General features: G+C 49.7%; 1 long non-coding RNA gene across 2 annotated transcripts; it reads right to left on the bottom strand.

The window, feature by feature from the left end:
* Positions 1-5,859: 5,859 nt before the first annotated feature.
* LOC129626670 (uncharacterized) lies at positions 5,860-23,680 on the bottom strand. Of its 2 annotated transcripts, XR_008702140.1 has the most exons (5): positions 23,412-23,680; positions 14,290-14,343; positions 8,480-8,572; positions 6,464-6,542; positions 5,860-6,098 (listed from the first exon to the last, which is right to left on the bottom strand). It is a non-coding gene; the product is annotated as an uncharacterized LOC129626670 (long non-coding RNA). The 2 variants fall into 2 exon arrangements; XR_008702139.1 differs by lacking the exon at positions 23,412-23,680 and having other exon boundaries at positions 14,290-14,740.
* Positions 23,681-25,075: the final 1,395 nt, after the last annotated feature.

Raw genomic sequence — 25,075 nt, 5'->3', positions numbered from 1 at the left:
CAAGCCGCCTGGGTCCACTCACCTTCACCTGCCCCAGTTCCGAGACCTTCAGAAGCTGACTCCACCTCACCTGTGAAATGAGAATGGTGCTAATACTCACCTGGTGGTCTGAGAAGCAAAGAGGACCATCTTGTTTGTACAACATCATCAGGAAAGAGAAGGACGCTTTGTTTCAGGTATGACTATAAAATAATCATAAAATAATACTACCTTTCTGTTACAAGCACAGCAGAATCCCAAGTCTACATCCCCAACCTTTGCAAAGTAACCAGCTAAAATTTTGAGAGTGATACATTTGAAAATACTGAGCCACAGGAAAGATATGAACGACCTTCTTAGGTGATAATTTGATTCTGTTACACTGAAGGTGTTCTGAAGACAGCATCTGCTCAGGGCCATCAGAAATAAGCTCTTCTTCGACCGGCGGCCGCCAACCAGGATGGAGCAGGAATGTGAATGCTTTTGGAAGCATTATTTTAATAGCCAAAAACAAGGGCCAACTCAGGTGTCTTTCAGCCATGAGTGGTTACAGGAAAGGTGTTCCTTCCAGACTGTGGAAGATGCTCAGACGGAAAGGATTCAGAGACCGGACAAAGAGGACCGGCCTCAAGGAATGACGCTCAGCGAGGACACCTCCCACACACACTGGACAACACACGAAGGCGGAAAAGAGACTGCTCATCAGGGGTAGGGGTGGGGGTGACCCCAGAGGGAAGCACAGGGACCCTGGTGATAGGGATAAATAAACAGATAAACAGACTCTCACCATAGGCAAGTCTGCAGCTGCACAAACTCAGCTTTAGCTTGTGACGTGGAGGTGTCGGTCTATAGCCTCATGGGGTGTTACCTAGGGAGACAGGGTGAATGGTCATGGGTGTCTCTGCATCATATCTCACAACTGCACTGATTCTTCATCTCACATAAAAAGTTTAAAGGCATATACACACTACTCTGTGTATGTAGATAACTAACAAGGACCTCCTGTATAGCACAGGGAATTCCACTCAATAATGACCTATAAGGGAAAAGAATCTTAAAAAGAGTGGACATATTTACATATATATATATATATATATGTCTAACTGAATTCTTTTGCTGTACAGCAGAAACTATTACATCATTGTAAATCAACTATACTACAATAAAAAACTTTTTACAAAACATATTCTTTGAGGGATAATTTGTGACCCAGAACTCAGGTCCACAGCTTCCTACAGAGCTTCCTACGGAGCTGGCTGGCCCCTCCTTTTTGAAGAGAATCGCCTACTGACTTTTATCAGTCAAGAGCCTCGGAGCGCAGGTCAAAGACCCAGGCTGGCCCTGCTCCCCTGGAGCTAGTCACCCTGCGGCAGTTCTCTGAGGCCAGGCCCTCACTCATCCTGGATGTGGCTCCCAGGCCTGAGAGGACACCTCTGTGACTGCAGTGTGAACAGACGGGTCCTCCTCCCTCCCTCCCTGCAGCCCCCGTTCCTGCTGTGCCTCCCAGTCTCTGTCGCCTGTAGCCACTGGGGGTGGGGGTCCATGTGCCTCTCTGCAGGACCAAGGCCCCAGACAGGCTGAGAAGCCTGCTGCAGACCTAAAGCCCGAACTCAAGCACAGAAGAACGGCGAATGGCCATGGGCCCTGCCTGACACGTGTGTGTGAAAGCGTGTGGCCAGCTCTGTGTCCAGCACAGGACTCGGCCTTTCTCGGGTCCTGGCCGCAGTGATGATGGGCTTGCACCATGGTGATCACACTGACCCAGGTGGTAGAAGGGACAGGCTCTCCAGAGAGGGCGTCCATGTCTCAAGTTCCCTTCTTGTGACTCTGCCCTGTGCTCTAGCTGGGATCATATATGCAGACGGGTGGCCAGCGAGGTGGGGCCCAGGCCACTGACTGACAGAGCCGTGGGCAGCCCGAGGGCCGGCCACGCTTCCTCCCCTCTCTGCAGGCAGCAGTCAGGCCTCCTCCAGATCCCGTGGGTAGACGGGCACCTCCTGGTCTTCCCTCATGCTCTGTGATGAAAAACAGGAGGAAAATGGCCGAATCTGAGCTGCCTCTGAACAGGATGTATGGGGGTGTCGCCCGAGTAGAGTGGAAGGATGGAGCGGGGTCACGACCCTCCCTCAGGAGGTGGGCGTCATTCAGGGGTGGCCCTTCCTGCTGATGCTCGGCTTCCCAAGCCCTCTGCTGTCTGTGACCCACACAGTCATGTTAACACAGAGACACACGGGAGAAATTCAGGCGTAAAAACCAATGACTAGACACCAGCACTCATGTCTGCAGTCACGAGGGTGTTTACTCTGCATGCAGTCACTTCCACCTCCCACCCTGCATCTTCCTGCCACCACTACCAGCCCCCCTGCCCACTGTGAGAAGTGGTTCCCAGAGGAGGCTGAAATACCCACAGGGGCTGGGGGGCTATAGAGGCCGGACTCTATGCACAGAACCCTCCTGAAGGTCAGTGCTGGCTCAGCGGTCACAGTCCATGTGGGCCAGGCACTGGAAGGAGGCCGGCAGGGGGACAGAGGCACTCAAGGGGTTCCTAGAGCCCCTGCACCTCATGCCTGATGGTTCCCCTGGGGATTCTATGGTAATAAGATGGAGACGCAGGACCCCCTAGGTCAGCCTCCCCTGATCTCATCGTCACTGGTGAGGACATGACCCCCTCCAACATAGGAATCCCCGGACGTTCACTGAAGGATCAGAGATCAGTCCAGCAGTGCCCACGCAGGACAGGCTCAAACAGGAAAGCAGGTGCCTGAGCGGGCCCCTTACAGAGTGTGACCCTCTGGGCATGTGGTCACCATCAGGCATGTGGTCACCACCAGGCTGATCAGGCTGAGAGAGCAGGAGTCCATCTCCATGCCCAGGAGCATAAGGGATGGGGATAGGGGCCTCCCGGCAAAGAAACCCACTCCTGCTCGCAGACACGGAGTCGGGCCCCAGAGGGGCTGTGTGACCTCCAGTAGAATGCCTGACTCCCCTGAGCGAGCCCTCGGTGGAGAGCAGCCCCATAATAAAGAGCAGGCGCCAGCACTCCCCTCCATCTGCAGGAGGGACCCAGACACCGGCATTCCTGCCCTCTGTTTCCTCTGCTTCCACTGAGATGTTTTGGGAACCTCTCCGCTGGCCACAAGTTTATATAACCTCTCATCTGCCAATTCTCGGAGAGAAAAATGCTTGAGGTTTTACAGAGCAGTTACGTTCACATAAAAACAACATCAAATCCTGCACTGTAATATGCGAAATAAATCCAATTTTCATCACTAATGATAATAGAAGGAAACACCATTGGAAAGAAGGCTGTTTCGTGCCTATAACTGTAAAGAGCCTGGTAACCATCAGAGTCTCTTGATGCAAGTGAAAGAGGAGAGTGAAAGAGCTGGCTTAAAATTCAACATTCAAAAAACAAAGATCATGGCCTCTGGTCCCATCATGGCATAGATGGGGAAACAATGGAAACAGTGACAGACTTTATTTTCTTGGACTCTAAAATCACTGCAGATGGTGACTGCAGCCATAAAGTTAAAAGACACATGCTCCTTGGAAGAAAAGCCAGGACCAACCTAGACAGCATATTAAAAAGCAGAGACATTACTTTGTGGACAAAAGTCCATCTAGTCAAAGCTATGGTTTTTCCAGTAGTCATGTATGGATGTGAGAGTTAGACCATAAAGAAAGCAGAGTGCTGGAAAATTGATGCTTTTGAACTGTAGTGTTGGAGAAAACTCTTGAGAGTCCCTTGGACTGCAAGGAGATCAAACCAGTCAATCTTAAAGGAGATCAATCCTGAATGTTCATTGGAAGGACTGATACTGAAGCTGAAGCTCCAATACTTTGGCCACCTGATGTAAAAAACTGACTCTGATGCTGGGAAAGATTGGAGATGGGAGGAGAAGGGGACAACAGAGGATGAGATGTTTGGATGGCATCACCAACTCGATTGCTTTGAGTTTGAGCAAGCTCCGGGAATTGGTGATGGACAGGGAAGCCTGGTGTGCTGCAGTCCATGGGGTCTCAAAGAGTCAAACATGACTGAGTGATTGAACTGAACTGAACCGTCAAAGCACCTCCAGGGAGGACCAAGTAAGATTCTCTTTCCAGTTGCCTTCCCATTAACTACGGTGTTGAACACAAGTTTGACCCTGGACCTCATGCACTCCTGTTCCCTGGGCACCCGGTCCTAGCATGGCTCGCATGGCTGCAGAGCCAGCGCCCACATGTACAGGTGGACAGGGTGAGCACACGACTGATGCAGCTGAAGCTTGGGGTCAGCTGGTGAAAGACTGAGGCAGTGCAGCGGGAAGTCTCCTGATGGGGCAAACACAGGAGCCCATGGGCTGCTGGTCACCCAACCTCAGTACCCAGGCTTCTTGAAGCGGGTAAGGGACCCAACCTGAAGTGGTGGGAAGAGTGTTTCAGGCAGAGGCAAATATTAATGCATACATGCCTGTGTGCACTTGCATGCTCAGTCACGTCCAACTCTGTGATCCCACGGACTATAGCCCACCAGGTTCCTCTGTCCATGGGATCTTCCAGGCAAGAACACTGGAGTAGATTGCGATTGCCTCCTCCAGGAGATCTTCCTGACCCCTGCATCTCTTGCATTGGTAGATGGATAATTTACCACTAGCATCACCTGGGAAGGCCCAAGAAATGTGAGCACAAAGCATTGGCTGGGAATTGAACCCAGGTCTCCCAAGTAGGAGGCAAGATTTCTACCACTGAACCACCAATGCCACTCATTTCAAGCAGACGGAGCAGCAAACATAAACCCTCAGAGTGAGGAGAGCATTAGCGGAAATGCACGGTGACCGGGGGCCATGGTGGCTGGAGAGGCGGGCAGTCAGGAGGCACACAACGGCCTCTGGACCCTATCTTCTCGAGAGCAATGGTATCCCATCGACATGTGGCTGAACTACAGCATGCAGGGTCCAGAAACAAGGCAGGCAAGGCTCAGCGCCTCCCAAGGCCACCGGAGGTCAGGCAGCAAAGTGAGGGGCTCCGGCCGCTCGACAGACGCTGGCGGAGTCACTGGACACGGTCAGGCAGCATCCTGCTCACCCCGCGCCTGTGCAGGCGCCCAGAAGCAGCCACCCTTGCTGTGGTTCTTGAGGAGGAGGGGGCTTGGTGTTCCTCATGACAAGCAGTTTTAAGATGCCTTCGAATTGCTGGGTTTGGAGAAGATTCTGCACAAGGGAGGCTGCAGTAGAGTGGGTGATGGCCGCTGGCCAGGCTTCCAGGCTGGGTGACCAGCTCTCAGGCTGAGAAGCCACATTTATCTCTCTCAAAAGAAAGCAAAATGATTTATAGAAATGTCACTGGTGTTCAAAACCCACCATGAGGGGGTGGAGGGAGCAGAAGGAAGCCCCGTGTTGGCTGAGGGCAGCCCACCTCCTCGGGTCTCTGGAAGAAGTTTCTCCCCCAGCACGTGCGGGCGTCACAAAGGACTTACAGAGGTCCTGGGTGAAGTCCGTTAGATCTGGCTTGGTGGGGATTTTATTGTTGCTTTTGTTTGGGGGGTTTTAATCCAGTTGAACAAATAGAAGCACTTAAAGTATTAAGTGTATTATTTTAGGAAGAATTGTAACCAAGTCACTTTACATCGCTACAATCCCCAGGTCAGAAGATTGTAAAGATGGGAGATGATTTCCTAAGGGCAAAACCAGTAAAATTTCCAATTTATATCGTCTAACTTAAAGATGATGATTATGCTGCATGTTGCAGGGAGGGTCGGGGGGAGGGATAGGAGTGCTTGTGTTTTTTTAATCTAGGTAAAGTTTCAAAAACTAATGTAGATTAAGTGGGTCTGAGTGCAATTAAATTTATGAATACAGAGAAAAATATGAAGTTTTATTAACTGTGGAAGGAATGTGGGTCCTTAGCTGCCCAGCCAGTTCATGAAGACCAAGGAGATCAGCTTACAGGGGTTAAATAAACACACTACTTTTTATTATAGCTCAAATGAATCCTCTTGCAGCAAAGCACCGAGTCCACAGTTGGCTTACGAGGTTTTCATCTCCAGGGGCTCTGGATCTGCCCAGAGAGCAGGACCCACTCTGTTTGGGGCCTCAGGCTGGATTTTTCACGTCCCTGGATGGTACTTGTCCTATGTCCTAAATGGAAACCAGTGCATAAGAAGCAGGGAGTATAAAGGACACATGTATGCAAAGAAGAAAGGCGCAGGGGGTGGATGGTGGGACCAGGCTGGGCCTCGAAGTTCTGTGCTCAGAGAGTAGAGAGTGCCCGGATGTGAGCTGACACGTGACGTGTGATCGTGGCTGGAGCAACTTTCAGAAATCTTAGCAAACACACTCGGGTTGATCCTGGAGACCAGGCAGAGTGGGACCAAGGCCTGGGGGAGGCCACCTTCCCAGTGGCTCAGCTGACCCCCACCCCTGGGACCTCCCTTCCTCAAGGCTATGTGGCCAACCAGGAGCTTGTTAATTGTGCCAATGATTGGTTTGCCAGCAGCTCTTACAGATTAATATTTCAGGAGTTAGAGACCTAGCTGAGCGTGAAAAGAGCATCCACTCCAGGTTGGGAATCACATTTCAACTCTGCGGAGAAAGAGAAAAAAGTGTTTCTTGAGTGAAGAGGACGAGACTCATTCACCTCCTGCGGCTGCAGACTCTGGCTTAAATTGGCTCTGGAGCTCAGAGCGAGGCACTCATCTGTCTGCCAGGGCCCAGTGCCACAGGGTCCAACCCCACAGGGCCCAGCACCGGGCCGCCAGGGTTGCCCTGTTTAGAGAACTGCCCCCTGCACTTCAAGTATCTCTTAGTTTTTCTGCGGGAAAATGGCACATTGCTTAAACTTCCTGTGGTTAAAAAGTGCTTTTCAAGAATGTGTTTCCGAAACTAAAAAAAATGAGCTGAGACTGTGTGATGTTTTTCTTACAGGGACCAGAAAGGCCTGGATTCTCTGTGTCCATGATGGACTGGTCCTGAGCTCACAGTGAGGGCAGGCTGGGGGCCAGGGTGGGGGTGCCGCTTGGGGCTGCAAACACCCTACCCGGGGTCCCATCCAGACCTCCCTGGAGTCCAGGCCTCCCAAGGTCTCCCCAACCCTCGTTTCTCCCCGTACCCCACTCCCCCACCAGATCTCTGGCCCCCTCACCCACCCTGGCTCCCTACCCCCTCCCCGGGCGCCCTTCCCCTACCCGGGCCTCCCTCCCAGACCCCAGCTCCTCACACCCGAGGACGGTTCCCGCACCCCCCGCGGGTTCCCCGGGCACCCCTCCCCTGCAGGCTCCTCCTCCCTGGAGCGTTCTTGGGCCTGCCTATCATCTTCTCTAATTGTTTCCAGATTCGTGTGGGAGGTCAGGCCGCGAGCGCTGCTCCATGCCAAGTTTATAAACAGAGCAGTGTTTCCAGATGTCCGCTGGCTCCAGCCTGGCGAGCAGGTTGATTGGGACCAGAGCAGCAACAGGTGGAGCGCAGACAATGAATTCCTTGACACTTACTTACTCCCTCAACTCTCCTCCCCCCGCCCTCAGCCCCATCTGCCACTGTCCCCACAGATTCCCAAAGGCTCACATGAACGGCAGAGCCTGGAATGCAAGGAAAACAGTCATTTCCCTAATGAGGGCGGGGGTTGGGGGAGGGGGGCAGCGTCCCCATGGACATCAGAGCCCGGCTGGGCCTGCAGGAGGAGGGGTTCGGCAGGCTGCCTGGCCCCTCCCTCGCCCAGGCCTCCCCAGCTCTGTGCCCAGCTCAAGGCCGCCCAAGTGGGGCAGCTCCTCACAGCAAGTGCTCTGGGAAACGCCTGGGCTTCTCAGGAAGAAGCCAGACAACAGGGTCCAGGCCCGCTGCATGCTCAGGGATCCAAAGGGACAGGGTAGGCTGCAGTCTGGACCTTCGAACTGGACAAGGTGCACCCTGGGAACCCTGGGACCACAGCACAGTGTCCTGTCCACGGTGAAGTGGCTGGGCCAGAGGCTCAGTGAAGGCAGCACGTCAGATGCCTCTACCCAGAGGGCCTAGCTCACAGGCCCTGCAGCGGCTCCCATGAGGGCTGGGCTCCAAGCTGAGGGTCCCGGCCGTGGACCCTGAGGCCAAGAGACTAAGCCTGTGACCGGATGGAATCCAGGCTGGCTCAAGCGGGAACCCTCCCAGGTTTAAGTCCCGACCTATAGAAAGTGCTGTGAAAATACAGCACATAAATATCAAAAGCACGTCTGTGAGTGTCTCTGAGTTAAGACTAGGTTATCTTCTGCCAGTCTTTGAATCTGACTTTCTTCTTATAAAACGTAACCCGACCCTGGGCTTTGAAGAGCCGGGATCTGGGACCAGGACTGAACAGTTCATCTGAACTGACAGGACACCGGTGCGGGGGTCCATCCACCCACCCAGGCCCAGCCCAGACCCGACACTCTGAAGGCCCTGCAGTGCCTCCGCTAACATCCCACGTCACAGCCGAGCACACAGATCTAGAGCAGGGCCTGCAGGACTCAGTCTCCAAAGGAAAGAGCGCACACTCGTGTGTCTTTAATTACCTTTGCTCCATTTCCACAGGGCGGCTCTGACTGGTGCTTTATCCACAAAGCTCCAAGTACTATAGAAGGAATTCCTAAGGAAACAAATCATGCCTGAAATGAAAGAGCAAGAAAATGAGTTAGAATAAACTCCTGAATGGGAGGGTGAGGGGAAGAGGAGGGGGAGGGGAGGAAAGAGGGAGAGGAGAGGAGGAGAAGAGGGGAGAGGGAGGGGAGGGGAGGGAGAGGAATATCAGAAGGAACTGGATTTTCACAACAATCCTGCATGGCACCACCTGCCCACCAGGGAGCAGGTTCTACTCCAAACTCGAAGCACCAGTGGCTGAAGAGGACCCCCAACACGGCCGGGTTCACCCCAGCACCTTGTCCCCAGGGACTACCCCCATGACGGGGAGAACATCTTCACCTGTGCTCTGAGACCAGGTGTGGAGCTGTGTTCCCACCACCAAGCACAGAGACCCATGGCCATGACACCCCCTGAGCCCATCAGAACAGGGCACACAGCACTGCCTCTGACTGCAAGAACCTGGCTAAACCAAGAGCAACTTCTACAGCTTAAAATCTCAACATCCTCTCTAGGTGGTTAGTGGAGACTGGAACTTGTCCTGTCTACACGATTATAAATATGCAGCAAAAAAAAAAAAAAAAAAAAGTGAGCTAGTGAGAACATTAGAAAGTGTCACGGTATTTCCTAATTTCACTGATGAATGAAAACCCCTAATGTATCAGATGCAGAGTGCCACACCACGTGGGCAAGCTGGCTCTCCACGTGCCCACGTGACTGAGCCTCTCTTGAGGCCAAAGTGCAGAACCTACAGGAAAAGAAGCATCTTAGAGAACTTGAGTTTTCAAACTGGAATGTATTACACCTTTTCAAACATAGACTAGGATATTCCAGCAAACACAATGTGTTTGTGATTTTTATAAACTGGTGGTTCTCAGGAGGAACAATGAGCCTACGTGTGCGGAGGGCCCTTAAAGCAGGGTGTTTACTAGGGGTGCAGTCCTGGGGAGTGAGCTTAAATGCTTCCTGAGACGAAACCCAGGCAGAACTGAGCCAGTTAACCAGCCAAGTGCCTCTTTATGTAACGTTTGAAACACTTCTAACCAGAATTAAGGGATTTTTTTCCCCCCTTCAACTTGGCAAGCAACTGAAAAGACCAGTGTGGAGGAGGTGAGAAATGCCATTTCCAAGCTGAAGCCGAGTCAGCTGCCCGGGTGACTTAACCCCATCCTGGCACAATGGGCTGTTTGTCAGCCCCCTGCTCAGACGCACAGATGCAGTCCATACTGCAAGGGGGGCTGACAAGCACATCCTTCCTTCCCGTTTGGTCCTGAGCTCCTGCCCGCCACGCTCTCCTCTCTCTGCTCTGTCCAGAGCCCGAAAGTCACACCCATTGCTGTGTCCTCCCAGACAGAAGTCCCGGCCGCACCCGCCTGGCCGTCCTCGGATTTCCAGGTGCCAGCCCCGCCCAGAGAGCCACTGGCCACCAACGGGGGACAGCGCTTAGGGCAGCCAGGTTGGCCTCTCTTGGCCTTTCTTCCCCTGTGCAGGGCACAGCCCAGGAAGTTCAGCCTGTGGTCCCCAGGGCGGGTGGGGGGTGGGAGTGCCTCTCGAAGGGAAGAGACCACAGCAGATCCCAGCACCCAGCATTGTCAGACCTCCAACTCCACGCTTTTGTGGCTCAGTTGGTTAAGAATCTGCCTGTAATGCAGGAGACCTGGGTTCGATCCCTGGGTTGGGAAGATCCCCTGGAGAAGATAAAGGCAACCCACTCCAGTATTCTGGCCTGGAGAATTCCATGGACAGTAAAGTCCATGGGGTCACAGAGTCAGACACGACTGAGAGACTTTCACTTTCACTGCCAAGACTGCTCAGTCTTGCTGCATCTGACCCCACACGTGTGCTGATGAACCAAGGCTGCTGAAAGAGCCCCTCTGATTCAACGTGTCCACTGATGAACCAGACTCTCCTCTCAGCAGGGCATCTGGGGTGTGAGAGTCATGTTAAGTCCATTAAAATTTGCTGGGAAGACCACACACTTGGCAGTTAGTGCAAAGGCCCTGTTGTTCAAGATTTCTAGCCAACGATTTGGCCAGACACCAAATCTAATCTCCCGGGGGTGGGAGGAAAGCAGACAGGCCTCTGACCCTACCCTGAAGGGGTGACCCCTGGGCACAGCAGGCCTGGGGGTTCTGCATCCTCCAACCCAGCTACGTAACTCAAGGTAGAAGAATGTGCTTGTGAGGACAAGGGGCTTCCCAGGAGGCTCAGTGGTAAAGAGCCCACCTGCCAATGCAGGAGGTACAAGAGGCGTGGGTTCAATCCCTGGGTGGGGAAGTTCCCCTGGAGTAGGAAATGGCAGCCCACTCCAGTATGCTTTCCTGGAGAATCCCATGAGTAGTAGATTCTTTAAAAGTCTATCAAATGCTGTTTTGTTCTATAAGAAGGAAACTAGAACTCCTGGATCTGAAATGAAGATTCTTAGAAATTCTGAAATTCTACAGAAATCAAAGCGATGATACCATGACCTGGAAGAAGGGGATCCAGAGAAAACCACTAATTTTAAAATATAAAGTTAATTCCATCACAAAGAACAACCTGAACCAAAATGTTTAGATGATATCATGCAAGATGTTATTTGGAAGAAATATATTTCAATTTAAGATTTTTAAAGAATTTTTATTCTCTTTCAATGTCACGGGATTTCTATAACTTAGGATGTTCCCAAAACAGAGATTTGTTTTCGCTGGGTGGACACACCCTCTGCGATATACGGTCACACCTGGTTTACTCACATGGCCCCAAATCACACCCCCTGGAGCCCAGGGAGGACCACTGGGGGCACCCCATCTCCAAACTCCTGACTCTGCCACCCAGAGTGTGGAAATCACCTCTGTCCCGAAACATGGGGACATTTTCCATACATGACTTAGTAACACGCCCCTGCCAGCCATCACCTGCAAATAAGTGAATTGTAAATAACACAATGAAAGCTTGTCCTGATATTGAAATAAATACTTGCTACACCTGGACAAAGTTATTTTATTTAGAAAAGACCAAAAGTTACTAGTGCCCACTTGCTTCTGATGAAGATTCTTAAATATCCAGAAGGATTAGGAAAGCAGTACTTAGCAGTAATAACTTATTCCCAATAAAAGTGATCTCTGGCCAAGGCCCAACGAAAAGTTATGTGACCCAGATGAGGCTCTGGATGGGTGAGAAGGGCCTGCTTTCCTAAGACTCAGATGTCCTTGAGCAGAGCTCCTGATAACTGCCTCCAGGGCACACGGCTCCGGAAGCACGGAGACAGAGATGAACGGGAGACAGAGACAGAGAGAGAACAGCAAGACAGAGAGAGAAGCAGACAGAGACAGAGCAGAGAAAGACAGAGTCAGAGAGACAGACAGAGAGGCAGGAAGGGCACATGGATGCCTTCACGGTTGTAAGAAAGGCCACTTGAGCGGGAGCTGAATGCATTTCCCAAAACCAGGTCACCTCAGGCGGACACCCAGGATCTCAGTCCCCCCTCCCCGGGGCACCCAGAGGAACCAGCAGAGGTTCTCTGGCACCAAAATGCAGCGTTTCTCTGAGAGAAGCCACAAGGAGAAGGACTGGGCGACCTCGCTGAGGACCTCCTGAGGGAAACTTCCTGACTCCAGGCAGGGGACACGGGACACCTGCACACCCTGCCCGAGGCCGCTGGCCCAAGAAAGGGCCGCAGCCACAGAGCTTCTGAGAAAGCCTCGCGAAGCCTGAGAACGCTCGCAAAGAGGAGACGGTGCCCTCCCTCCCTTCGGGAGCTGAGGCTCACAGCCTCTCACCGCCACCAGGAAGATGGGGTGCCAGCAAGGGGGCCGTTGGAGGTCAGGAGAGGAGACCCCGACCAGCCCATAGAGCTTCTGACTGCCCAGGGCTGGCAGCCCACAGCCCCTGGAGACCCGGGCCCAGGACGTGTCTGTGGAGGAGGCAGAGGAGATGGGAGGGCTGGCCCGTCCTGTCCAGGGAGGCCTTTGTCCAGAGGGCAGGGTCTCCAGGTGCGACTGAAGACAACACCCCGTCAGGGGCTGTGAGGACTACAGACCATGAGGGATTCATCCGTCAGTGGCCAGTCAACGGCTAGAGGCTACTTCTTAAAAAACAGAATAGGTGTATGTTGAACTTTGAAAAAAATGCCGCACTTACTTTAGAAGGAGCTCAAGAAGCTGAAATATTTTCAAATATATAAATCTTAATCCAGAATTGCAACAATAGTTTAAGATGTAAAATGCAAAATCCAGACTTTTTCAAATTCTAGATCTTGCAACTTCTCTGAACCATCCAGCATGTGGAGAGTACATCATACCTGCTCCAAATGCCGCAGACTCGACCAGCTGACAGGCCAGAGCTGAGGCTGGGGGAGCAGGGCCGGTGAGGACCCTGACTGCACAGTCCAGAGAACCAGACTTTTCAGTGAGCGATGCCTGACTCTCGGTGTGAGTGTGGATGCTTCCACGGAAGTTCCCAGGAGGAACAGTCAGGCCATTTGCTTGAGCAAGACATTCCTGGAAAAATAAAACCATGCTCTGCAATCAGGAGGAACACAAAGTCGTGCCGGTTCCAGCTCTGTGTCTCGGCAGAGCGTGGGCAGAGGTTCTCAAGGAAGAACTGGTTGTTAGTAATTTACAAATAATATGATAGGTGAGATGGCTGGATGGCATCACCGATGCAACGGACATGAACCTGGGCAAACTCCGATAGTGGGGGACAGGGAAGCCTGGCATGCTGCAGTCCACAGGCTTGCAGAGTTGGACACAACTGGGCAACTGGACAACAATACAATAGATAAAATGATAAACGTCCTATTTATTAGGAATTCAGAACTGAATTTCTAGAAGAACTCATATCAACACTGGGCATTGGCAAAGTCAAAAAAATTAATTCAATTCCATTGAGCACTTGCTCAGTGCCAGGTAATTTCACAAATTTCCCCCCTAATTCCTTGTTTCAGTGGGGTCAGGCAGTGAGGGGCTCGGTCCACACCCAGGACTCGCATGCTCACCGGGCTCGGTTCACTGTCTCAGCTGTTGTTGTTGTTGCTCAGTCACAAAGTCATGTCCAACCCTTTGCAATCCCATGGACTGCAGCATGCTAGGCTCCTCTCTCCTCCACTGTCTCTTGGAGTTTGTTCAAATTCATGTTCATTGAGTTAGTGATGCTATCTAAACATCTCATGCTGTGCCACCCGCTTCTCCTTTTGCCTTCAATCTTTCCCGATGTCAACCCCCTCCACACACAAGGAAACCACAGAGAGAATGGCCAAGCATGCAGGGCAGGGTTCACTAGAAAGGACACTCAAGCAGGTGGCCACAGCTGGACCTTGGTCCCCGAGTTTAAATCCAGGGTTGCCTCGCTGGCACAGCCCTCCTTCTGGATAGACACGGGGCTCTGCCCGCCTTGCCAGCCCAGGCACCCCTACTCTCGCATCAGCCCTCAGCCCAAGGCCACCAGGTCCAGAAACCACGGCTGTGTGTCCTTCACACCAGGAGCAACATCTCTGACCACAGGCTGGGCTGAGGCCAAAGGGGAGAAGCTCTTCCTCCTTAGGTTTGGCCCCAAGCCTTGGGGGTACACATTGAAACAGGAGTGTTGCCAGCTCCCCAGGGACACCCCGAGGACCAGCTGCCCTTCTGCCTCCCCCGGAGCTCGCCGAGCCAGGCCGGGATGAGCAGGAGGCTTGTTCTCAGCCGCCCGGGGCTTCTCCGAGCTTGGCCACGAGACTCTACCCTGAGTTCTATGGATGCAGGGAAGCCAGGGTTGCCCCACTCACCTTTCCACCAGCCTGCAGGCCCTGAATGTTCGGCTCAGTCTCCTTCAGAAGAGTCTGAAATGAAACCGACACGTCATCTCATCGTGACAACAGGGAGACTCCAGGAGTCACACGTTCCCCCATCTCCCGGGCTGCAGGAGTGTTTACAAGGCTTCGGTCACCAACAGGCGGGCCACATCTTCCTCCAGTAAATGGTCCCAAACAGACCCCCAAGGGCCCTTCCCCGTCCCCTGCTCAGGTACAGCGGGGCACCCGTGGGAGGGGTGGGATGAGCATCCTCTCTCCTCCCGGCCGCAGGCCCTGTGGGAAGCCGCTGAGTCACCAGTAACACCACCAACCAGGAGGCCCTGACATCATCTACCGGGCATCTCATGTCCAAGCTTTACATCTGTGGCCTTGTTTAGTTTTCACTGGTGCTTAGGAAAGACATTCTGAATCCTCACCAGAGGGGCAGAACACGCCCCCTTTCAGAGATGACCCGTCTGACCTGCCTTTAGCGAGCCGCCAGTTGCCCAGACTCGTGGCTTGTTGGCAGCAAAGCCAGGGTGTGAAGTCCCTTCCTCCACTGCGGGCGTCCACCTCCCCCACCGTCCACAGGGGCCAGCAGGACACTGTTCTGAGAGGAGGGAGGAAGACTCTGCAATCAGAAGGCGAGTGAAAAGATACTGTGGTCCATACTCTTCTTCTGCAGGATGTGACGTTGTGACTCTTATCTACTTCTGTTACTGTCTTTTCAGTTCAGTCCCTCACTTTCTTTTATCTACTTCTTTGTTACTTTCTGATTGGCAGATTCTATCTTCCTGCACCAGGCAGGATTCATTCAGTCACTCACTGGGCTTGAAAGAGTCTCGCTGGCAGAGCAATAAAATGGCATAACTGAGAACGGAATGCCCACTCCACTGTAACTCACATTCCAATGTAATATGTATATTCACTCGTTTGGTTTGTTCCCAGGGAGCAGAAGGATTGTCTTGTGCTCCCTTCTCTGGTTCAATTCACTTTTTTTTTGGCAGGGCGGAGCGGGGGCGGGGGGCAGGTTGAGTGTAGACCAGCAGAATGAACCCAGACACGAGAGGAAAAAATGTTCTTTGATGACAACGCTGCAAGTCCACAGCACACCCCTCCAAACAGCCTGACTTTTCACCTGGCTTGCTGTCAGCCAGCTATTTTACATCTCTTCATAAACTGCGGAGAAGGGTGGGTATGCAAACTGCAGCTGTCCTGTGGAATTTCAGTAGAGTTCACTGTTCCTGCAGAAAAATCAGTTTTGCCTACACAAACTTACTCCAAATAAACTTGTGCTTTTCACCTTTCCTTTGGACCATTTTTAACACCTGCCTGGTTCCCTCAGTGGTTAAAGAGTAAGACAAAATCTTCAACTCGGGTTGATGTTTACATCACTACGAGAATCTTGCTTTCACCTTTTCATGAAAAATATCTTTTGACAGAGATACACCCAGAAATTGACCCATGGGACCTCTTCCTCATTGTCTGGGGCCTCAAGGCCAAGTTAATACACATGTCTTCCATCTCTAATCTGACCTCAGGCCTCTTGTCTGGCCGACTAAGCCTCTCACAGCAGCCACCGTGCAGTACCATTAGACAGCCAGCCCTAAATCGCTTTTCCTGGTTCTCCTGTGTCTCTGAAATTCACCGCGGTGTGTCTGCACCACCGGGATGGAATGTCCAGGTTATGGGCGTGTCCCACCTGGACGAAAGAACCACGAGTGCACTTTCTTTGTGCCTCGAAGGAAGATGCTATGTTTTTTCCAAATTGAAGATTTACAGCCACTCTGTATTGTCAGCTCATGGTGAGCATTTTTTACCAAGAAGGTATGTTTAAATTAAGCTACACACATTGTTCTTTCAGATGTACTAGTGTTGCACACTTAATAGACTACAATATAGAATAAACAACTTTTATATTCACTGGGAAACCGAAACACGTGGGTGCCTCATTGTATCGTGGTATTTGCTTCATTGGGACGCCTAGAACCAAACCCATGAGATCTCTGAGGTGTCTCTCTGTAGGATCAATGGCCTTGATTTTTCTAGTGGGAAAAAAAGTCAGGTAAAGAAATATTGTAAAACATTTTGAGTTATTTGGGAAGTTATCTAAATCACTAATACAGTTCCAGCATTAGTTTTTCAAGAAATGCCTTACTCTGAATTTTCTTTCAGTAACAACATGGAAACAACTCCATAAGTGAAAAAGTCTCCAGCTTTTTTAAAATAAAACACATTTATAGAGACACTGTCTGGAGTCCTGTGCACGCGCGCAGGACATCACATTGTGGATACCAGTTGAGGGTTTTAAGGCAGGTTCCATTCATATGAGTAAAAAGCAACATTCATTTACAGCAATTTTAAGTCTGATAGTTCAGAGAAAAACTAACTGGTTTAAATAGCCTTCTCAGAATTGGCAGAAATGTTACTGAAGTAACTGAAGATTCAGAGACAAATTACTTAACAGGTCACTGACCCATGAATTGCTTAACCAAAAGCATCATCTGCTTCAAGACTCTTGTATAACTGAAAATTAATACTAAAGTAAAAACTGGGGAGGCAAAATGAATTCTATCCTAACAGCTGTTCAGTAGACACCGCAAAAGGTAATTCTTAACACAATGCACTAATTTTTCTTCAGGTCTTTCCCTGAATGGCAAATAGGAATTTCATCAGTGACTTTTTAAAAGCAATTTGCTGTAAACATGAATTTCTTTTGAAACAATAGATTGAAACTCACAGCAAATTTCCAGTTAATCTTCTCTGAACATCGACATTGTTGGGAAGTGCAGGTAACACAACCATCATAGCCCCGGGGTGTCGGGCCATTAAATTAAAACAGAGCTGTAATATGAAAGTAAAGGCACCCACCCAGAAGCATGTTTTTGCCTCTATGAAAAAAGCCTGGATGCTAAACAGGCAAGCACGGTACCAAGTTCAAACAAACTTCGCAGAAAGGGAAACATTCATGAATCAGTTAATAGTAGTCCAGGGGGTCGAAAACAGTCAGACCTGACTTAGCAACTGAACAACAGGCCTACCCTTACAGATCTACTAAACAAGCTCCTTCAAGCAGACAGGGAATGATAGAAGGAAGAACTGGGAAGGAAGAAGGAGCAACAGAAAGATTAGAAATGGGCACACACAACAGACTATCCTGCTCTCAAGTTTTATCAGTTACATTCAATGATAAACCAGAAATCATAACACGTTCTAATTCATAAGAGCAAATTATTTAAAAGCAAGGAAGGAAAAAGCAACTAAATGGATGTGAAGTTTTCACTCCTGAAAACAGTAAAACATTGATACCAGTTAAGTGTTACAAGTCACATATGTATATCTGGGTACCCAGAGCAGCCACTACAAAACCTTTAGACACACACTAAAATAATGATAAATCACTTTGGGAATCCTAAAATAGTGCTAATGTACCAGGAAAAATGCAAAGAAATACAGGATCAAGAGCTGGAGAAAACAAATAATAAAACAGTCCTTTTAAGCACTAACATACCAGGAAACCACCTTAAATGCAAATTGTCCAAATACATTAATCAAAAGATACAGATTAACAGACTGGAAAAATAAACATGCTCCAAATGTACATTGCTTTTACCAAAACAATCTCTCTTCTTATGTAATGACACAGGCATGTTGAAAGCAAAAAATACGGAAATAAATATATAAACATTATTTTTTAAAAAAATAAGGAGTAATAACTCTATTAATAGCTAATAATGTAGACTTCAGATCAAAGAAAATTACAAGAGAAAAGTTTAAAACTAATCTTATATAATCTCTTCCAGATAATGAAAAAGGAAGAAACACTTCCAACTCATTTTCTGATGTCAGTACTATCTTGAAACCAAAACTAGACAAAGACAGTGATATAAGACTATCGATCAATATAAATAATGAACCTAGACACAAAATCCTCAGAAATATTAGTAAATTAAATCCAATAGTGTATAGAAAGAACGATACAAAGTGACCAACTGGGATTATTCCAAATATGCAAGGCTAGTCAGTATTTGAAAATCAATCAATATATTCTACCATCAGTTCAGTTCAGTTCAGACACTCAGTCATGTCCGACTCTTTGCGACCCCATGAATCGCAGCACGCCAGGCCTCCCTGTCCATCACCAACTCCCGGAGTTCACTCAGACTCATGTCCATCGAGGCAGCAATGCCATCCAGCCATCTCATCCTCTGTCGTCCCCTTCTCCTCTTGCCCCCAATCCCTCCCGGCATCAGAGTCTTCGCATGAGGTGGCCAAAGTACTGGAGTTTCAGCTTTAGCATCATTCCTTCCAAAGAAATCCCAGGGCTGATCTCCTTCAGAATGGACTGGTTGGATCTCCTTGCAGTCCAAGGGATTCTCAAGAGTCTTCTCCAACACCACAGTTCAAAAGCATCAATTCTTCGGCGCTCAGCCTTCTTCACAGTCCAACTCTCACATCCATACATGACCACTGGAAAAACCATAGCCTTGACTAGATGGACCTTTGTTGGCAAAGCAATGTCTCTGCTTTTGAATATGCTATCTAGGTTGGTCATAACTTTCCTTCCAAGGAGTAAGCGTCTTTTACTTTCACGGCTGAAATCACCATCTGCAGTGATTTTGGAGCCCAGAAAAATAAAGTCTGACACTGTTTCCACTGTTTCCCCATCTATTTCCCATGAAGTGATGGGACCAGATGCCATGATCTTAGTTTTCTGAATGTTGAGCTTTAAGTCAACTTTTTCACTCTCCTCTTTCACTTTCATCAAGAGGCTTTTTAGTTCCTCTACATCAAAAAGCAAAAGAAAACAATCCTATTATTTGATGCAGAGAAAGCATTTGATAAAACATTACACTCATTTAGGGCTTCCCTGGTGGCTCAGATGGTAAAAAATCTGCCTGCAATGCAGGAGACCCACTTTCGATCCCTGGCTCAGGAAGATCCCCTGGAGAAGGGAATGGCAACCCACTCCAGTATCTTTGCCTGGAGAATCCCAGGGACAGAGGAGTTTGGTACGCTATAGTCTGTGGCATCACAAAGAGCTAGACACAACAGAGCAACAAACACACTACACTCATTTATGATAAAAAAAAAATAATAATAAAGGGAAATCAGCAAGAGAGGGAAATGATCTCAACTTGACAAAGAGCATCTAGCATCTACAGCTACGATCATTCTTCATGGTGAAAGGATGTGTGCTTTCCCACTAAAATCAAGAACAAGGCAAGGCTCTACCTCTGTCATTCAATATGGCACTGGAAGTTCTGCCACTGCAGTGGCAAGGAAAATAAAAGATATTAGGAAGAAGTTAAACTATATTTGTAGATGACATGATTGTCTATTGTAGAAGTCCAAAAGAATCTACAAAAAAAAAATCATAGAAGCAAAAAGTAAGTATAGCAAGGTCACAAGATACAAGATCAGCTCACAAAAATCAATAACATTTCTACATACTAACAATGAACATTAAATTACTAAATTCAAAACAAATAACCATTTGTAATCACTACAAAGAAAACATAATACTTTTATATACATGTAACAAAACATGTACAGAAAGTGTACGCTAAAAATTACAACGTGTATGCTAATGAAACAAAGTGCTAATGAAAGAAGACAAACAAACATTGTGGCATACCACATTCATGGACTGGAAAATTCAACATCATAAAAATGTCAAGTCCCAAATGAATCTATAGGTTTAACTCAATTCCTATCCAAATTTAGCAACACTTTTTGTAGATAGACAAGTTAATTCTAAAATTGTTATGGAAAGGCACAAACGTAAAATCACTTGAAAAAGAAGAGTAAGGTGGGAGGAAACAGTTAATCTGACGTCAAGTCATATAACACAGCTACAGTAATCACAAAGAGTCCTATTGGGAGACAGTAAGACAGATACATGGATCTAAGGAACAGAAGAGCCCAGAAACAGCCAGATAAATATTCTCAGCTGAGGTTTGACAAAGGTGCAGAAGTGACTCCGAGAAGGAAGCAAGCCTTCTCAAGAAGTGGTTCTGATGAAACTGGACAGGAGGGGAGGGGACTCACCCTACACGTCTTATATATAAGTTAATTCAAACTAGGTCATAGGCTTGAGTGTAAAATGTACAACTACAAACCTTTCATAAAAAGGACGCAGAAGAAATCCTCAGTCTCGAAGGTTAAACAACGAGTTCTTAGACTTGACACCAAAAGCACTCCCATACAAGGAAAATCCGATACATTGGACCTCATCAAAATTAAAACCTTTTGCTCTGTGAAAGTCTATGTGAAGAGAATGAAAAGATGAGCTACAGATGGAGAAGAGGTGTTGGCAAATCCAGCATGCGACAAAGGACCAGTATCTAGAATATGGAAAGAACTTTCAAAACTTAACAGTAAAAAAAATAACAATGCAATCGGAAAATGAGCATGAAGCATAGTGATATTTCACTGAAGAACATACATACATGGCAAACAAGCATGAGGGAAAAATAGTCAACATCATTGAGCATTAAGGAAATGAACATTTAAGCCTTAATGAGGCCACTATACACTTATGAGAACACTCAACAGTTGGCACAGGATGTGGAGAAACTGGGTCATTCATACATTGCTGGCTGGAAGGTAAAATGGCACAGCCAGTCTTGAGGACAATTTGGCAGTTTCTTTGAAACTAAGCATTAAACTACCATACAAATCATCAATGGTCCTTTTGGACATTTGTAGCAGAGAAATGAAAACTAACATTCACACAGAAACCTGTACACAAATAATATGGCAGGTTTACCTGTAATAGCCTAAAACTAGAATCAGCCCAGATGTCATTCAGCAGGTGAATGGATAAAAACTGCAGAAAAGTCATACCACGGAATACTTTTCAGCAATAAAAAGGAACAAACTACTAATACGTGTAACAATTTGGATGAATCTCCAAAGAATTATGCTAAGCAAGAAAAACAGTCCCCAAAGGACCATGCATAGGGTAGAATTTTAGAAACAGAGGACAGATTGGTGGTTGCCAAGAACTGGGACGGGAGGAGGGGGGCATGTGGCCACAAAAGGCCACAGAGGGACCCTGTGTTGGTGGAACTGTTTTAGTGTCTGGACTGCAGTGGTGCCCACACGACCCACACATGGATACAGCTATGTGTGGAACAAATAGACACACACTGAGTGCAAGTCACCGGATTGAGGTGAGTGAGTTGTGTCAATATCAATGTCCTGGCTGAGCATCCTTCCGTGGCTTTGCAAAATGTTACCATTGGGGGAAACTGGGTAAAGAGTACACAGCCCTCTCAACCACATGTGAATCTGCAGCCTCCTTAATAAAAGTTTCAATTAAAGTAAAACAGCTGTGATAGGGCCAGTGTTGTGCACACACACGTGCGCACACACACACACACACACAGGTTCCTGCTGGCCCCTGAGCACAGCAGGAAAATGTGGTGCGCTCCTGATTTCAAATGCTTTGTTCCATCATTAAATCAAGGAGCTCCTGGAAAACACAAGGTGAGTGTGTGGAATGGAGGACGTAAGGTCAGAAAGTCTTCCCAAGTCCTCGTGTCTATAATAAATAGGAACTAACAAAAATTCAGAACCACTAAACCCAACTGCAACATAAAAGCCTTTCTTACAAACCCATGTGTAGTAACCCTGGTTAACAGGCAGTGACCTCACACGCATCACCGACGGTAACATCCGCTAACCTGGAGGAGATTTCCTTATCCGTTAGAGATGGGCAAACTGAGGCTGGAATAAGTAAGCAAGAGAGGGGCCACGCTGGTCTCTTCTCTTTGGAACCTCCTGTCTGTCCCCTGAAACTTCGGTAAAAATCTTATGTGTGAAAAGGGAGAAGCAATTGTTTTATGAATAAACTGAGAAGTCCCGCACTCGCGGCCAGACCTCTGAAAGGCAGGACCCCTCCATCACAGGAAGCCACTGCAGAATCCTGCCATCAACGTTTCAACAGGTAAAGAGAGCACAGGGTGGGGCGAATCAGACAAACCTTACGTCTGCCTTTGGCGGCTCTAAAGGAACCTCATTCTCACTCTGGGTTTTGGCTCCATCTTCTTAACCAAACCACCAAGCAGAGCCACTAACAGCCAACTTGCCAAATTGGACCTCGGTCTTCTCTGTGAGTCTTGGCCCAATTTCTGGCAAATTCATCAAGATACAGTCTGTGGGAGGAAACAGTGCCCTGGTAGCCTATTCAAAGCACTGTGATGCATCCGAGGCTCCTCAACATTCCAGCGCCCTGACGTCCAGCCACCGCCCTGACGTCCAGCCACCGCCTGGGCCCATTGACCTCAAACGTTTAGACAAAATTCCCCCGGAAGCTGCTCTGCGGAAACGCTACCGGCCCCAGTCAGCCTGCCCCATCCCCACCGCCAAGCCTACCCTCAGACAAGCGCAGCTCCTTCTATGTTCCACTTAAGGACGTTTGAAAAAAAAAAAAAGGTCCCGGCTTCGGGGCCAGGGAACCCTGGCCAGGACAACGCCCCCGGCCAGATCTCCAGGCCCGGCGGTGAAACAGTTTGGGACTGAGGTGGAAACCGCCTACACTTCGTGTTAATTGTTGGTGAAAACAACACAAGCTCCGCCATCATTTTCTATTTTCCCTCTTTACCATCTTTTCAAAATGACTTTTGGTTTATAACTGGCTGGTTTCTAGCTGATGAATATTCAGAACCCCAAATCCTTAAGCCCTTATTCCCTGCCAGAGGAGAGAAGGAACCACCAGCTCCAGGGAAAGACGAGGGCCAGCCAGGCACCCGAGCGCAGACCACCGGGCCAGAACCGGCCAAGGAAGCACGTCCACCCGCCGAGCGGGGTTGGAAGTCTACCCTCCAGCCCCGGCCTGGGCCCTTCTGGGAACCCAGGAAGGAAAGGCGCTCCTGGCCGGCGCTCGGTGACAGAGAGCGATGCGGCCCTCTCAGAAACAGGGCAGGAGGCTTCCGGCTGCGAGAATCAGCGTCATAACGCGCTTTGAGAGCGGCGGGGGCGGCTGGGGGCAGCGGGGTGGAAGGTTCTACCCACTGCACAGAAAGTCATACACGCCTTCAGCACCATTAGCAGAAACAGCATCTTGTTTCCAATTCGGCTGTAGATAATGAAATTAGCCCCCAAATTACCATAAAGTGGAACAAGTAGGCACAAAAGCGGGAGGTGGGTCTGGAGGCCTTCGCCCTCCCCCCTGCAGACCAGTCTAGGCTCTGGCTCTTAGCTGTTTAAATTCAAAGCAACGCTTCTGTTTTTCTAAGTCGCCGTCTTGACCCCAAGCAGATAAAGAGCGCCGCGTGACACATTCAGCAGAGTTGCTGTGTTCTTGCTCTGTTTACATCAGGAAATCCAGCGGGTGGGGACTGGCTGGGCGCCGGCCCGGGCGCTGGGCCTGACTCCATCCAGATGTGCGCCGGCTCCAGAGTGGCTGCCGCGCGCAGTAAACGGGCACCGAGGCGGCCCCGCGGGCGCACAGAGGCGGCGAGAGGAGGAGGGACCGCGGCGCGCGGAGGAGGGACCGCGGGGGCGCACGGGGAGGGGGCGCGCGGGGAGGGGTCGCAGGGAGGGGGCGCTAGGAGGTGGTTGCATGGGGAAGGAGTGCGCGCGGGGAGGGGCCATGCGGGGAGAGGTCGCAGGAGAGCGGGTGAGCGGAAAGGGGGAGCTGGGGGAGGCGAAGGGAGGGGGCGCGAAGGGAGGGGCTGTGAGGGGAGGGGGCGCACCCACGGGGCGTTGAGCGGGGACCTCGAGCGTAACGCCAGCGACCCCGGGAGTGGGCCCCCGCGCCGTGTGCATTTCCCTGTAAATGTGCTACACTTTAAAGAACAGGGAGCGCAGTATATCACTGGGAATGTTGGCTGTCTATTGGTCCCTGTGGATACTGCTGGGTTAGTACGACTTGTAACCAGAGCAAGAGAAACATAAAAAAAGCCGGGAAACACTGCCAATTAGTCATTACAAGGAGATTGTAAAAACAAGAGAAAGAAAGAGGGGAAGCAGAAGGAATAAAAGAATAAAATGCCCCAGGAAAAAAAAAAGAAACTAGATGCGCTTTTGTTCTGGAATACAGTGAACAGGCAGTAAGAGAGGCTGCTGGCTAACCAGGGGTCCTGCAAACCAGCAGGTTCCCAGGGCAGGCCTGGAGGGACCCCGTAGCCATCTCAGGTCGGCACCCCTCTGCTGTGCTTGCAGGACTCGGGCTAGCCAGTGGGCAGGCAGTGTGCTGTGGAGCAGGGCCCAATTGTGCAAAATCCAAGTTAGACATTTATTTCTGGTCAACAGCGGCCTACACGGTCCTCACTGCTGAGTTATAAGAAAAAGAAAACAGGAACCAGTTTCTTTTTCTTACAAGTTCCTACCAGCCACCGACTTCAAGCACACTGTGGCCATACTTGAGAACATTGTTTTTAACCTGATGGTGATTCTGATTAAAATATCTTCCCCCCCCGCCCCGACTTTTGCTGGATTCACGGCTCCAAGAACGTGGAATATCACAAGCTGAGATGGGTCTGCGGGCGCCTCCCTGGCCTCCGTCAGTCCCTTTGTCCCTTCTCCAGATTGAAGACCCAGTGTTTTCTGCAGCAGAAGCCCAGGGTAGACAGCGCTTCTTCCAGGGAACAGCCTTCAAGCAACGGGGCAGGAGGAGGGGGGCCTCTGGAGAGGAAGCTGGGCCCCCTCCCCGGGGACTAGGGACACATGTTGCCAGCCAGAGAGGAACTGCTTATCTCAGCAGCGGAGAGTCGGCACCCCGCCAGCCCCTCCGCCCACAAGCATCGAGTCCCACCTCCTCTGAGTCATG

This window comes from Bubalus kerabau, chromosome 14 (genome assembly GCF_029407905.1).
Source record: "Bubalus kerabau isolate K-KA32 ecotype Philippines breed swamp buffalo chromosome 14, PCC_UOA_SB_1v2, whole genome shotgun sequence".
Classification (NCBI taxonomy): domain Eukaryota; kingdom Metazoa; phylum Chordata; class Mammalia; order Artiodactyla; family Bovidae; genus Bubalus; species Bubalus kerabau.
The sequence above is the reverse complement of the archived record's forward strand: the minus strand, read 5'-3'. Positions and strand labels throughout refer to the sequence as shown.